This window comes from Ranitomeya variabilis, chromosome 4, assembly GCF_051348905.1.
Source record: "Ranitomeya variabilis isolate aRanVar5 chromosome 4, aRanVar5.hap1, whole genome shotgun sequence".
Lineage (NCBI taxonomy): Eukaryota > Metazoa > Chordata > Amphibia > Anura > Dendrobatidae > Ranitomeya > Ranitomeya variabilis.
In genome coordinates, this window is record NC_135235.1 from 242,255,466 (window position 1) to 242,271,770 (window position 16,305).

The 16,305-nt window shown below is 46.8% G+C and overlaps 1 long non-coding RNA gene across 1 annotated transcript; it reads left to right on the plus strand.

Moving 5' to 3' along the window:
- The first annotated feature begins 227 nt into the window (after nt 1-227).
- On the plus strand, nt 228-7,552 carry LOC143770652 (uncharacterized). The gene is made up of 2 exons (XR_013214686.1): nt 228-661; nt 6,766-7,552. It is a non-coding gene; the product is annotated as an uncharacterized LOC143770652 (long non-coding RNA).
- The last annotated feature ends 8,753 nt before the right edge of the window (nt 7,553-16,305 follow it).

Below are 16,305 nucleotides of genomic sequence, written 5' to 3' on the forward strand. Positions count from 1 at the left end.
TCCTCGGGATTCATTTATAGTAACATCTCTTAGGAGTCCGGAACGACAAAAAGCTCTTGAATTAGAGATCCTGTCCTTACTATCTAAAAAAGTTCTGATAGAGGTTCCCAAAGATCAGGAAGGAAGGGGGTTTTATTCCCCTTTATTTCTGATCACCAAACCTGACGGTTCATTCCGAACCATTATTAATCTCAAAAAATGAAATTCCTTTTTATATAACTGTACCTTTAAAATGGAATCCACTGGTTCTACTATCAAACTTTTATTTCCTAGATATGTGATGGCAGGAATAGACTTAAAAGATGCCTATTACCATCTCCCCATACACACCAAGCACCAACGGTACCTGAGAGTGGCAGTCAACCTGGCAGGACAGATTCGCCATTTCCAATATGCAGCAATGCCCTTTGGTCTTTCGATGGCTCCTCGTGTATTCACAAAAGTAATGCTAGAGGTGATGGCTTACCTGCGCCAACAGGATACTGTAATTGTACCCTACCTAGATGATTTTCTATTAGTAGGAAGATCTGTCTCTCAGTGTGAGGACTGTCTAACTAATACAATTTCATCCCTGCAGGAGTTAGGATGGATCGTCAATTTCAAAAAATCCAGATTGGTTCCAGAAACCTTTCAATCCTTCCTGGGACTACATCTAGACTCCGTAAGTCAGAGGTGTTTTCTTCCAGAGACAAAAAAATTGACTATAATATCGAAGGTGACACTAGCAAGGAAAAACCCTAAGATTTCACTAAGGGAGGCTATGTCTTTACTTGGATCCCTAACCTCATGTATTCCAGCAGTTCTATGGGCCCGGTGTAACAGGCCAGATTAGCCCCCTGCCCAGAATATACCCGGGGTTAAAGTGGCCTAGGCCAGATTATACCCCGGGTATATTCTGGCATAGCCCAAACTATACCCCGGGGTACAAATTGGACTAGTCCAGATTATACCCCTCCAGGTCAGAATATACCCCAGCTGCTGTAGATCAGATTTTTCAGCCTTTTGAGAACCATTGAGTGACATAATCAATAACGGAGCCCCAGGCAGCACCCAGGGCCCCAGGCAGCACACAGGGGCCCCAGGAAGCGCATAGGGCCCCAGGCAGCGCACAGGGGCCACAGGCAGTGCATGGGCCCCAGGCAGAGCACAGGGGCCACAGGCAGCGCACGGGGCCCCAAGCAGTGCACAGGGGCTCCAGGCAGCACAGAGGGGCCCCAGGAAGAGCACAGGGGCCACAGGAAGTGCACGGGGCCCCAAACAGCGTACGGGGCCCCAGGCAGCGCACAGGACCCCAGGCAGCCCACAGGGACCCCAGGCAGCCCATAGGGCCCCAGGCAGCACACAGAGCTCCAGGCAGCCCACAGGAGCCCCAGGCAGCCCACAGGACCCCAGGCAGCCCACAGGGGGTCCCAGATAGTGCACAGGGGGCAGAGACAGTGAGCAAGGGGGTAAGAGATTGCGCGCAAGGGGGGGAAATAGAGCGCATGTCCCCTGTGCGCTGTCTGGGACCCCCTGTGCACTATCTGGGACCAACTGTACGCTGTCTGGGACCCCTTTGCGATGTCTGTGGCCCTGCTCTTGAGTATATCACTCAATCCTGTAAGGCTAGTTTCACATTTGCGTACAGCTGTGCACATGCGTACGCTCTCGGTGAAGCCTTGACCACTGCTGCACCACGCCGGTTAAGCTCTGCCCACGTTCTTTTGACGGTGCTGCAACCCGCGGCGAAGGCAACAAGTTGGATTTTCTTGCGTTCACCGAATCGTCAAAACAACGCATGCGGACGCAAACGCAAACATCCGCAGGGCCTGCGTACCCAATGATAAGGAAAGGGTACGCAGGCCGCTTGCGGCCGCATGCGTACCTGGGCGGAGCTTAACTGGCGGGCGTGACAGTGGGTGGGGCTTCACTAAGAGCATACACAGTCGTGCGCAAATGTGAAACTAGCCTAACATGTCTAGGGCCCCTGTGCGATGTCTTGGGCCCCTGTGCTATGTCTGGCGCCCCATTCTTGAGTACATCACTCAATGGTTCTCATAAGCGTGAAAAATCTGATCTACAGCAGCAGGGGTATATTCTGGCCCGGAGGAGTATAATCTGGCCTAGGTATAATATACCCATGGTCTATACTCCTCTAGGGCAGAATATTAGTGTGTTTTTGCTGCTGTAGTGCTACAGTATATATAGATGCACATACACAAACCATATATCATTTCATGCGGCTTTTGTCAGATTTTCATGCAGTCTGCAGCAGATTTCCCTCTTCCACGTAACACGGAGAAATCTGCTGTGCTTCTGCACAAAAAAATCCACATCGTTGGGATGCAGATTTTGATGCATATTGACTGCTGATTTTTTCCCTGTTGAAAATCAGCAGCAAATCTAGTGCAAGAGAATGGGTGGACTAGACTTATAGCATGTGTTGGAGGCATTACATTGAACTGACAGTAGATGGTGCAGTTCCATCAGTGCATAGTTAATGTTATGTGTTGTAACTTGTTATGTATGTTTCTCCTTGCTCTCTATCATATGCACCTTAGGTTCTCCAGTGTGAGTTCCTATTCTATCCTGATAAGGTATATTGGAACACCTCCAACAAAAAAAAAGTTTTCCAATTTTGCCAACAATGGAAGACCAACTATATGATCAGCTTCTGAGATTCAACACTGCAACAGAACAAAAGTACCCCCAGTGGATCTACGATCTACCTCCAGAGAAACGTTCAAATGCCAAGTCCCAGTTTAGACAAACATCTAAGCCATATCGAGCAGAGAAAGGAATAATTAACTATGGAAAAAAGGAGGTTCTCACTAAAAGCCGACTGCCAAATATCCTGAAGGCCTGTCACGACAACCCAACTTCTGGTGGCCATTTTGGCAGAGATAAAACATTTGCCAAAATTTCTGACCGTTATTACTGGAAGGGAATGAAGCATGATGTTTACCAACATGTCAAAGCCTGTCAAAAATGTTTTGTCACATGTCCCAAAATCAGCAAAGAAGCTCCACCAGTCAACAGTATACCAGTGCCTGGAAAAGTATGGAACTTAGTTGGGATTGATATGATCGGTCCTCTTCAGGAAACATCAAACGGCAACAAATAGATAGTTGCTGTCACTGATCATTTCTCGAAGTGGACTGACGCAACAGCTGTTCCAGAAAGAGGGCCATGTCAGTAGCAAAATTTTTGTACAACATTATTTGCTGCTTAGGCTGTATGGACACTCTGATTAGCGACCAGGGAAGAGAGTTTGTGAACTCGATCATCGACAACCTGATGGATCATTTTAAAACAGATCACCGCATTTCATCTGCCTACCACCCACAAATGGCAAGCGGGAACGTGACAATCGAACACTCAAAGAATCTCTTTGCTTGTCAGTGACCAAGGAACCAACTGGGACCAGTTCATCCCTGGTGTTTTGTTTGCCTATCACACATCTGTGCATGCCTCAACCAAGTGCACTCCATTTGAGGTCATGTATGGACGAAAGGCTAAGCTTCCTATTGACCTCAATTCATCAGCAAATGACACTGTGGATCTCATGTCTCTTTCAGATGATGCCAACCCTGATGTGCTAAATACACTCACAACCATTCATAACAGCATCCTCTCAACTGTAAGTACCAACATCCATTCTGCTCAGGAACACCAAAAGTGTGCCTTTGATCGCCGACACAAGAGCAACAAAGAAATCACTGCTGGCACCATTGTTTATATCAAGAATCAATGTTGTATTCATCGCATGGGTTCAAAGATGGCACCACGCTGGGTTGGACCCTACTTAGTTGTGGAATCCTTAACCAAGGGACGAGTAAAACTTATGAACAATAAGACTGGCCAGATACTAAGCAACACCTAGCATGCCAGCAACCTTAAGATTTACCAGGATGAAGAGACTTCTCTACCACCCCAGTCCCCTGATAACTGTCCCAGTGATTGCCACACAGAAACACCAGCAAACCAAGACTTTCAACCCACTACCAAGTTCAGGAAGGAAGTATCTTACCACCACTCTTGACCTTACGTTTAATAGGGTTGTGTACTTTGGAGGCACAAGAGATCTTGGACAACCACGGTGTACAAATAAAACCAAAGGTGATGGGAACTGCTATTTTCGGGCCATCAGCTATTTGCTGACAGGAACAGAAGACAACTACTCCCTTCTCAGAGCTAAAGTCATCCACCACATGGAAACTGATTTGTCCAAAAAACTACAGGGCTACTGTGATCAAGATGTGAATGAATATGTGAACACCTCTGGCATCTCTCGTGATGGAGTCTGGGCAACTGATGCTGAAATCATGGCCACAGCAAATCTGTTGAGTTGTGACATCGTCATCCAACCAAAGTTGGTGACACCATGGATTGGTTGACCTATCCCACAAGCTTCAATCTGCAGTCAACAACAAAACATGCACTTTATCTTGAAAACAATCATGATCATTTTAATGTTGTTATCAGTGTTTACTAATCATTTTAATGTTATTATCAGTGATTACCTTTGAACGTTTATTTTGTAGTGTCCTGTCACCAGCCATGTGTACGATTATCAGCCAAAAGCCTCTCTGGAACCAATAATCGCCCCATGTAAAAGTACCTTTATAAGCTGAAGTTTCAGAATGTTATAACTTTTATTATATCCTGAACAGTTTTTTTATGAACAGTCCAGGTTTTCAGGTTGAAGTAAAAAAAAGTCTGTGTTTAGAGTTTTAAACACTAAAATGTTGACAAATTATGTAATTCTTGAGTATATCACTCAAACGTGAAAAATCTGATCTTTAATATGCTTTAATCTTTAATATACTCAAGAATGGGGCCACAGACATCACACAGGGGGTCCCAAACAGCGCACATGGGATCCCAGACAGCGCACAGGGGGCAGAGACATCACACAGGGGCCCTGCGCGCTGTCTCTTCCCCCTTGCACACTGTCACTTCCCCCTCCCTTGTGCACTGTCTCTGCCCCCCTGTGTGCTGCCTGGGGCCCTGTGTGCTGCCTGGGGCCCCCGTGTGCTGCCTGGGACCTCGTGTGTTGCCTGGAGCCCCGTGTGCTGTCTGGGGCCCTGTGCACTGCCTGGGGCCCTGTGCGCTGCCTGGGGCCCCTGTGCGCTGTCTGGGCCCCCGTGCTCTGCCTGGGGCCCCGTGTGCTGCCTGGGACCTCGTGTGCTGCATGGGTCCCTGTGAGCTGCCTGGGGACCCCCTGTGCGCTGCCTGGGGCCCCTGTGCGCTGTCTGGGCCCCCATACTTTGCCTGGGGCCCCGTGTTCTGCCTGGGGCCCCTGTGTGCTGCCTGAGACTTCGTGTGCTGCATGGGTCCCTGTTTGCTGCCTGGGGCCCTGTGCGCTGCCTGGAGCCCCTGTGCACTGCTTGGGGCCCTGTGCGCTGCCTGTGGCCCCTGTGCTCTGCCTGGGGCCCATGCACTGCCTGTGGCCCCTGTGCGCTGCCTGGGGCCCTATGCGCTTCCTGGGGCCCCTGTGTGCTGCCTGGGGCCCTGGGTGCTGCCTGGGGCCCCGTTATTAAGAATGTCACTCAATGGTTCTCAAAAGCCTGAAAAATCTGATCTACAGTAGCTGGGGTATATTCTGACCTGGAGGGGTATAATCTGGACTAGTCCAATTTGTACCCCGGGGTATAGTTTGGGCTAGGCCAGAATATACCCGGGGTATAATCTGGCCTAGGCCACTTTAACCCCGGGTATATTCTGGGCGGGGGGTTAATCTGGCCTGTTACACCAGTATCACATTAGATCCTTAAGGTACCTTCACATTAAGCGACGCAGCGATAGCGACAACGATGCCGATCGCTGCAGCGTCGCTGTTTGGTCACTGGAGAGCTGTCACACAGACCGCTCTCCAGCGACCAACGATGCCGAGGTCCCTGGGTAACCAGGGTAAACACCGGGTTACTAAGCGCAGGGCCGCGCTTAGTAACCCGATGTTTACCCTGGTTACCAGCGTAAAATGTAAAAAAAACAAACAGTACATACTTACATTCGCCTCCCCCGGCGTCCGCTTCCTTCACTGACTGAGCGCCGGCCCTAACAGCAGAGCGGTGACGTCACCGCTGTGCTGTACTTTCACTTTCACTTTACGGCGCTCAGTCAGTGTGGGAAGCGGACGCCGGGGGACGCGAAGGTGAGTATGTACTGTTTTTTTTTTTTTACATTTTACACTGGTAACCAGGGTAAACATCGGGTTACTAAGCGCGGCCCTGCGCTTAGTAACCCGATGTTTACCCTGGTTACCAGTGTAAAACATCGCTGGTATCGTTGCTTTTGGTGTCAAACACGACGATAAACGCCGGTCTGACGACCAAATAAAGTTCTGAACTTTGTTCAACGACCAGCGACATCACAGCAGGATCCTGATCGCTGCTGCGTGTCAAACTAAACGATATCGCTAGCCAGGACGCTGCAACGTCACGGATCGCTAGCGATATCGTTTAGTGTGAAGGTACCTTTACAACATGAAATCTTATATGTTCAGGAAATCTCGCGGAGACGTCTAGAAAGGAAGATAACTCTTTCCCAAGATGTAATAGAGTCTCTGGCCTGGTGGTTGGATATAGAGCACCTTTCCAGAGGAATACCCTGGATAATAGAGCCTTCCAGAGTAATCTCTACTGATGCTAGCCCCTCGGGATGGGGTGCCCACATGGGGGATAATTTAGCACAGGATCTCTGGAATCCTGCAGAGTCACTCTATTCTTCAATTGGAAAGAGTTAACAGCAGTTGATCATGCTTTAAATCATTTTCTTCCACAGATTCAGGGAACACATGTAAGAATCTTGTCGGACAATTCCACCACAGTGGCATACGTGAACCGTCAAGGGGGAACACGATCGGAAAATCTAATGTCCATAGCAGCAGATATTTTTCAATTAGCAGAAACCCATCTTTCATCCCTAACAGCCCTTCATATCAAAGGAATAATAGAAAACACAAGAGCAGACTTTCTCAGTCGAAACATGCTACGCCAGGGAGAGTGGACTCTCAATACTCATACAGTTATGTGAAAAAGTTTGGGCACCCCTATTAACCCCTTTCTGACCTCGGACGGGATAGTACGTCCAAGGTCAGATTCCCTGCTTTGATGCAGGGCTCCGCGGTGAGCCCGCATCAAAGCCGGGACATGTCAGCTGTTTTGAACAGCTGACATGTGCCCGCAATAGCAGCGGGTGAAATCGCGATTCACCCGCTGCTATTAACTAGTTAAATGCCGCTGTCAAACGCAGATAGCGGCATTTAACCGGCGCTTCCGGACGGGCGGCCGGAAATGAGCGAATCGCTGACCCCCGTCACATGATCGGAGGTCGGCGATGCTTCTGAATAGTAACCATAGAGGTCCTTGAGACCTCTATGGTTACTGATCCCCGGCAGCTGTGAGCGCCACCCTGTGGTCGGCGCTCACAGCACACCTGCATTTCTGCTACATAGCAGCGAACATCAGATCGCTGCTATGTAGAAGAGCCGATCGTGTTGTGCCAGCTTCTAGCCTCCCATGGAGGCTATTGAAGCATGGCAAAAGTAAAAAAAAAAAAGTTAAAAAAATGTGAAAAAAATAAAAAAAATATAAAAGTTTAAATCACCCCCCTTTTACCCCATTCAAAATAAATCAATAAAAAAATAATCAAACCTACACATATTTGGTATCGCCCGATCTATCAACAAAAAAAAGCATTAACCTGATCGCTAAACGGCGTAATGAGAAAAAAATTCGAAACGCCAGAATTGCGAAAATTCAAATTTTGTTTGAATGCAGATTGCACATTTTCTGTTAGTACAATAAACGTCATTTCAAGGCAGAAACATTTGTGTCCAACAGTTATTAGATATAAGAAACTGAAATAGCTGTTGCAAAAAAAACTATTTTTATAAAACATTAAGATTAAGATTAATAGGAGTGCCCAAACTTTTTCATATAACTGTATATTCAAAAAGATAGTAAAATTATGAGGTACTCCACAAATAGATCTATTCGCCACCAGAGAGAACAGACAAGTACAAATGTTTGCCTCCCTGAACAAAATAGACCATCCGGACATGTTGGACTCACTTCAGTATCCCTGGAAGTTCGATCTAGCGTATGCCTTTCCTCCGATTACGCTAATTCTGCTGGTGCTCAGGAAGATCAGGAGGGAAAAAGCAAGGGTGATCCTTATCGCACCCTTTTGGCCGAAGAGACCGTGGTTCTCTTGTCTCCGAGCCATGTCACTATGCGACCCTTGGATTCTTCCATCAGACCCGAAGCTGCTATCTCAAGGGCCATTCTTCCACCCTCAGGTGAAGGGACTACATTTGACGTTGTGGAATTTGAGGGGCAGCTATTAAGTTCAAGATGCTTCTCTGAGGACCTTGTAAACGCTCTGTTATTAAGTAGGAAAAAATCTACTACATTAATATACAGCAGAGTGTGGAAAAAATTCTTACATTTTCATACCGAACCTTTCACTAGACAGGCTCCAATCTTGGCCATCCTAGAATTTTTACAGAAAGGTCGAGAACTGGGGTTATCAGTAAGCACCTTAAAAGTACAGGTTTCAGCCTTAGGGGCCCTGTATGGGTGCAATATAGCAGGAGACAGATGGGTCGCAAGATTCATTCGGGCATGTAAGCGAAGTAACCCGGCCAACATTCCACGTTTACCACCATGGGATTTGAACATAGTCCTTGATGCCTTAACTAATTCCCCATTTGAACCGCTAGATTCTATTCCCTTAAATATCTTGACATATAATGTAGCTCTATTGGTAGCTTTAACATCAGCCAGAAGGATCAGTGATATCCAGGCCCTCTCAATAGACCCACCCTTCCTGTTAGTATTCCAAGATCAGGTAATGCTTAAACCATACCCCTCATACCTTCCTAAAGTGGCGTCTAGCTATCATAGGTCACAAGAAATATGTCTTCCTTCTTTCTTTGATGCTCCAGTAACTCCAGAACAACAAAAGTTCCATACCTTAGATGTTAAAAGAGCTTGACCTATATAGAAATGCCTCAGGCCTGGAGGCAGAGTAGGGCTCTGTTTGTGTCCTTTCAGGGCCACAGGAAAGGACGTGGGGTCACAAAAGCTACCTTATCCCGGTGGATCAAAGAAGCTATCTGCTTGGCGTATTCGTCAAAAGGCGAAGTTCCTCCGGAGGGCATAAAAGCACATTCTGCACGAGCCATGGCATCCTCCTGGGTGGAGAAAGCAGACGTGCCAATTGATTTAATATGTAAGGCCACAACTTGGTCAGCACCATACACTTTTTACAACCATTATAGACTCGATCTATTCACATCTTCTGACTTGGCTTTTGGTAGAGCTGTCCTTAGCACAGTAATCCCACCCAGGTGATAGTTCTCTGAAAGTCTGTCATGTGGGTGCTGTCGTGGCAAAGGGTAAAAAAACGGATTTCTTACCGCTAATGCTCTTTTAGTGAGTCCATGACAGCACCCATTCACTACCCTCCCTAGTCATACACGGTTTCATCCTTTTAAACTGACAAATAAATTGCTGTATAGAGTATTTTAAGGCATTGTTGTGAATTCTGCTCTTGGGCTCCCTCCGGTGGTTATAAGTAGCATTTTTGTGAGTTCTGCTCTTGGGCTCCCTCCTGTGGTTTTGAGTGGTATGGCTGCTTCTTGGATTTAGCATCAGCAGCTGTTTTTACTGATCGTCTTTCTGGCTCTGCTATATTAGTCTGGCCTTTTCTCTAATTCAATGCCAGTTGTCAATTGTTGAGCTTGGAGTCATGGCTCTCTGAGGATTTCCCGTCACTCTGACCATTTCAGCAAAGCTAAGTCCTTGCTTGTCTTTTTGCAGTTCACTTGTTGTGGACTTTGTTGTTTAGCACTTTCTATGTTTTGCTCATTTGTCCAGCTTATCAGTATGTATCTAGTCAGCTAAGCTGGAAGCTCTGGGCAGCAGAGTTTGCCCTCCACACCTTTAGTCAGGTGTGGAGATTTTTGCATTTCTCTGCGGTGGACTTTTTCTAGTTTTTATTACTGACCGCACAGTGTTCTGTCCTGTACTAATTCTTTCTAGCTAGTAGTGGCCTCCTTTGCTAAATCTTGTTTCATACTACGTATGTCATTTCCTTCTCCTCTCACAGTCATTATTTGTGGGGGGCTGTCCTATCCTTTGGGCATTTTCTCTGAGGCAAGATAGCTTTCCTGCTTCTACCTTTAGGGGTAGCTAGATCTCCGGCTGTGACGAGGTGTCTAGGGAGTGACAGGAACATCCCACGGCTACTGCTAGTGTCTGTGTTAAGATCAGGAACTGCAGTCGGTATAGTTACCACCTGCTCAGAGCTAGTCGCATGTCGCTCCTTAATCACCAGACCATAACAGGCATTGACATTATCTGATATGAATTGAACTAAAACCTTGCGGTTCCTCTCGCACTCTGAAAACTAAACTGAGGAGGAGAGGGGGACTGCCTCCTTTTATTCTGTAGGTTTCCTGTTCCTATGGGCGGTTCCCCTCTCATGTGGATGCTGTCGTGGACTCACTAAAAGAGCATTACCGGTAAGTAATCCGGCTTTTCTCTACAAAATTAAACAACTGAATGAACATCCTCCAAGGCCGGTGATACCATAATTTTTGCCAGGGGTTGTAGTATACACAGTGCCACATAGTGACCATATAACTGGTTATATACAGTATATAGTATACACCATACCACATAGTATGATAGTCAGGGCCGGCTCCAGGTTTTTGAGGGCCCCGGACGAAAGAGTCTCAGTGGGCCCCCCTTTAACACATACCACGATTCATGATCGCATATAACACAGCCATGTAGTATATAACACAGCCCATGTAGTATATAGCACGGCCCACGTAGCATATAACAGCCCATATAGTATATAGCACAGCCACATAGTATATAACACGGCCCGCATAGTTTATAGAACAGCCATGTAGTATACAGCGCAGCCCACGTAGCATATAACAGCCCACGTAGTATATAATACGGCCCACATAGTATATAGCACAGCCACGTAGCATATAACAGCCCATGTAGTATATAACACGGCCCACGTAGTATATAGCACAGCCACGTAGCACATAACAGCCCATATAGTATATAGCACAGCCACATATTATATAACACAGCCCACACAGTATATAGAACAGCCGTGTAGTATATAGCACAGCCCACATAGAATATAACAGCCCATATAGTATATAGCACAGCCACATAGTATATAACACGGCCCACATAGTTTATAGAACAGCCATGTAGTATACAGCACAGCCCACATAGCATATAACAGCCCACGTAGTATATAGCACAGCCACGTAGCATATAACAGCCCACGTAGTATATAACATGGCCCATGTAGTATATAGCACAGCCACGTAGAATATAACAGCCCATATAGTATATAGCACAGCCACATATTATACAACACAGCCCACGTAGTATATAGAACAGCCATGTAGTATATAGCACAGCCCACGTAGCATATAACAGCCCATATAGTATATAGCACAGCCACATAGTATATAACACGGCCCACGTAGTTTATAGAACAGCCATGTATTATATAGCACAGCCCACGCAGTATATAACAGCCCACGTAGTATATAAGACGGCCCACGTGGTATATAGCACAGCCATGTAGTATATAGCACAGACATGTAGTATACAGCACAGCCCCCTTCCCCCCGAGAATGGCCCCATAGTCCAGGACCAGTACTCACTGTTAGGCCGGCGTCACACTAGGCGTATGAAAATACGGTCCGTTTTTTACGGCTGTAATACGCAGAAATGTTCCCAAAATAGTGATCCGTATGTCATCCGTAGGCAGGGTGTGGCAGCGTATTTTGCGCATGTCATCCTCTGTATGTAATCCGTATGGCATCCGTACTGCGATATTTTCTCGCAGGCTTGCAAAACGGACATACAATGGATCCATGGGCTCAAATGTTCGTTAAAACATACATACAGTCTATATATATATATATTTTTTTATACAGTATATATATATATATATATATACAGTATATATGTCCGTGAAACATATATATATATATATATATATATATATACAGTATATATATATATATATATATATATATATATATATATATATATATATACACTGTATTTATATTTAATTCAGCGCTAGATAGCAGAAAAGCCAGTAATTCAATTGCCGGCTTTTCCGACATGATATGAGACATGGTTTACATACAGTAAACCATCTCATATCCCTTCTTTTATTACATATTCCTCTTTACTAATGTAAGTGTCTTGGTGTCAAATTTGGGGGCTCTAGCTATTAAATTAAAGGGTTAAATCCCGGAAAAAATTGGCGTGGACTCCCGCGCAATTTTCTCCGCCAGTGTGGTAAAGCCAGTGACTGAGGGCAGATATTAATAGCCTAGAGAGGGACCATGGTTATAGGACCCCCCCTGGCTAAAAACATCTGCCCCCAGCCACCCCAGAAAAGGCACATCTGGAAGATGCGCCTATTCTGGCACTTAGCCTCTCTCTTCCCACTCCCGTGTAGCGGTGGGATATGGGGTAATGAAGGGTTAATGTCACCTTGCTATTGTAAGGTGACATTAACCCTTCATTACCCCATATCCCACCGCTACAGGGGAGTGGGAAGAGAGAGGCTAAGTGCCAGACACACTGCTCCAGTCTCGCTGCACTGCCTGACACACAGCGAGTGGGAGATGACGTCATCGCGCACCCGCAGCGGCAGTGTCAGAGGCAGAGTGGGGAATGATGGGAGAGGGAGCGTCAGGTGACACTCTCTCCTCCATCATTTGCTTTGAACTTTACCGGCAGACGCCGGTAAAGTTCAAAGCGGCGGTGGGGGAGTTGGCGCTTGCGACAGGCGGGCCCCCCTGCCTCGCAGGGGCCCCATAGCAGCTGCGTGATGTGCCGCTAGCTGAGGGCCCCTGGGGGAGCGGGGGCCCTAGGCACTGGCAGCTGCCTGCCCCTAACGCCAGCCCTGAATGGGCCCCCTGTCTTGCCAGGGTTCCGGCACTTGCCCGGGTACGCCGGGTGCTGAAGCCGGCCCTGATGATAGTAAGATAACTGGTTATATACGGTGTATAGTATACACAGTACCACATAATGACCAGATAACCGGTTATATACAGTATATAGTATACACAGTACCACATAGTGATCAGATAACCGGTTATATACAGTATATAGTATACACAGTACCACATAGCTAACAGATAACTGGTTATATACAGTATATAGTATACACAATACCACATAGCTACAAGATAACTGGTTATATATAGTATACACAGTACCACATAGCTAACAGATAACTGGTTATATACAGTATATAGTATACACAGTACCACATAGTGATCAGATAACTGGTTATATACAGTATATAGTATACACAGTACCACATAGCTACAAGATAACTGGTTATATACAGTATACACAGTACCACATAGCTAACAGATAACTGGTTATATACAGTATATAGTATACACAGTACCACATAGCTAACAGATAACTGGTTATATATAGTATATAGTATACACAGTACCACATAGTGACCAGATAACTGGTTATATTATTATTTATTAATATAGCGCCATTTATTCCATAGCGCTTTACATGTGAGAAGGGGTATACATAATAAAAACAAGTACAATAATCTTAATCAATACAAGTCACGACTGGTACATGAGGAGAGAGGACCCTGCCCGCGAGGGCTCACAATCTACAAGGCATGGATGAGGACACAGTAGGTGAGGATAGAGCAGGTTGTGGTTTGGTCTATCGGTGGTTACTGCAGGTTGTAGGCTTGTCGGAAGAGGTAGGTCTTCAGGTTCTTTTTGAAGGTTTCCACCCTAGGCGAGAGTCTGATATGTTGGGGTAGAGAGTTCCAGAGTAAAGGGGATGCACGGGAGAAATCTTGTATGCGATTGTGGGAAGAGGAGGTAAGTACCAGGAGATGAGGTCACAGATGTATGGAGGAGACAGGTTGTGGATGGCTTTGTATGTCATGGTTAGGGTTTTAAACTGGAGTCTTTGGGTAATGGGGAGCCAGTGAAGGGATTGACAGAGGGGAGAGGCTGGGGATTAGCGGGAGGACAGGTGGCTTAGTCGGGCAGCAGAGTTTAGAATAGATTGGAGGCGTGCGAGAGTGCTAGAGGGGAGGCCACAGAGCAGGAGGTTGCAGCAGTCAAGGTGGGAGATGATGAGGGCATGGGCTAGGGTTTTTGCAGATTCTTGGTTGAGGAATGTACAAAACTCAAATATTTTTGAGCTGAAGTCGGCAGGAAGTGGAAAGGGCTTGGATATGTGGTTTATAGGAGAGATCAGTGTCAAGGATAAATCTAAGGCAGCGAGTTTGTGGGACTGTGGAGGTCTGTTGGGGGACTCAAGTGAGATGGGGGATAGATGATGAATTCTGTTTTGTCCATATTAAGTTTTAGAAATCTAGCGGAGAAGAAGGATGAAATAGCAGACATACATTGTGGGATTCTGGTTAGTAGGGTGGCGATATCTGGTCCAGAGATGTAGATCTGTGTGTCGTCAGCATAGAGATGATACTGAAAGCCATGAGATTCTATGAGTTGTCCTAGTCCAAAGGTATTAATGGAGAAGAGCAACGGCCCTAGGACCTAACCTTGCGGGACTCCGACAGATAGGGGCGAGGTGAGGAGGTGATGTGCGAGCAGGAGACGCCGAATGTCCGGTCTGTTAGGTATGGCAAAATCCAAGGTAAGGCCAAGTCAGTGATGCTAAGAGATCAGAAGGTCTGTAGTAGTAGAGAATGGTCCAATGTGTCAAAGGCAGAGGACAGGTCTAGGAGGAGGAGGACAGAGTAGTGTCGCTTGGCCTTGGCGGTTAATAGGTCATTGGTGACCTTAGTTAGGGCCGTTTCAGTGGAGAGATGCGGCCTGAAGCCAGATTGAAAGCGGTTGAAGAGGGAGCAGGAAGAGAGATAGGAGGACAGTTCAAGATGGACGTGTTGTTCCAGTAGTTTTGAGGCATAGGGAAGAAGTGATATAGGTCGATAGCTAGATACAGAGGATGGGTCAAGAGAGGGCTTTTTGAGGATAGGTGTGATTGAGGCATGCTTAAAGTTTGAGGGGTTGGGATGAAGACTGTGGTGAGGTTTGGGATCAAGTGGGATGGGATCGGGTCAAGTGCACAGGTGGTGAGATGCGATCTTGAGAGTAGAGTGGAGAGTTGATCTTCTGTAATGGTGGAGAAGCTGGTTTTGGAGGTGGAGGGCTGGGCAGTTGGGAAGAAGGGCTCTGGGGGTTGTCGACCAAAACTGTCTCTGATGTTATCAATCTTCTGCTTTAAAAATGAGGCCAAGTCTTCAGCTGAGATGAGTGGGGAGGGAGGAGGTGCTGGGGGACGGAGGAGAGAATTGAAAGTGTTGAATAACTGTTTAGGGTTGTGAGACAGGGAGGATATGAGAGATGAGAAGTAGGTTTGTTTTGCTGCAGCGAGTGGGGCCTTGAAAGTAGTGAGGGACTGTTTGAACACGATGAAGTGCTCATTGGAGTGGGATCTTTTCCATCTCCGCTCAGCAGCCCTGGAAGCTCCCCTCAGTTCTTTGGTCAGGCTGGTGTGCCAGGACTGTTTGTTGATTTTGCGAGCTTTGGTATGTGTGAGAGGGGCAACCAATTCCAGAGCTACAGCTATTGTGGTGTTATACAAAGCGGCAGCGGCATCTGCATTGTGTAGCGAACATATGCCTGTAAGAGGGAGAAGGGATTCAGAGAGTAAGTATAGATCGAGGTGCTTAAGATTTCTGCGAGGGTGTGCAAGTTTCTGGCGTGGGGATTGAAGACAAGGAGTGGAAAGGGAAGAGAATGTGAGTAGGTTGTGGTCCGAAAGAGGGAGAGGCGAGTTAAAGAGGTTAGATAGGGAGCAGAGGCAGGTGAAGATGAGGTCCAATGTGTGGCCATCTTTGTGAGTGGCTGCAGAAGACCATTGAGCGAGGCTGAAGGAGAAAGTGAGAGATAGAAGCTTAGTGGCAGCTGAGAGGGAAGAGTCAATGGGAATGTTGAAGTCGTGCATGATGATAGTGGGGATGTCCGTGGAAAGGAAATTAAGTAGCCAGGTGGTAAAGTCGTCAAAGAAGGTGGTGGCTGGCCCTGGGGGGTGGTAAATGACAGCCAGTTGGAGGGGGAGTAGATGTGCACAGAGTGCACCTCAAAGGAAGGGAGGGTAACAGAGGGTGGCAGTGGGATGTGGGTGAAGGAGCAGTTATCTGACAGGAGAAAACCAACTCCTCCACCATGCTTGCTGCTGGGGCGGGGGGTGTGGGAAAGGTGGAATCCACCATATGAGAGTGCAGCAGGAGAGG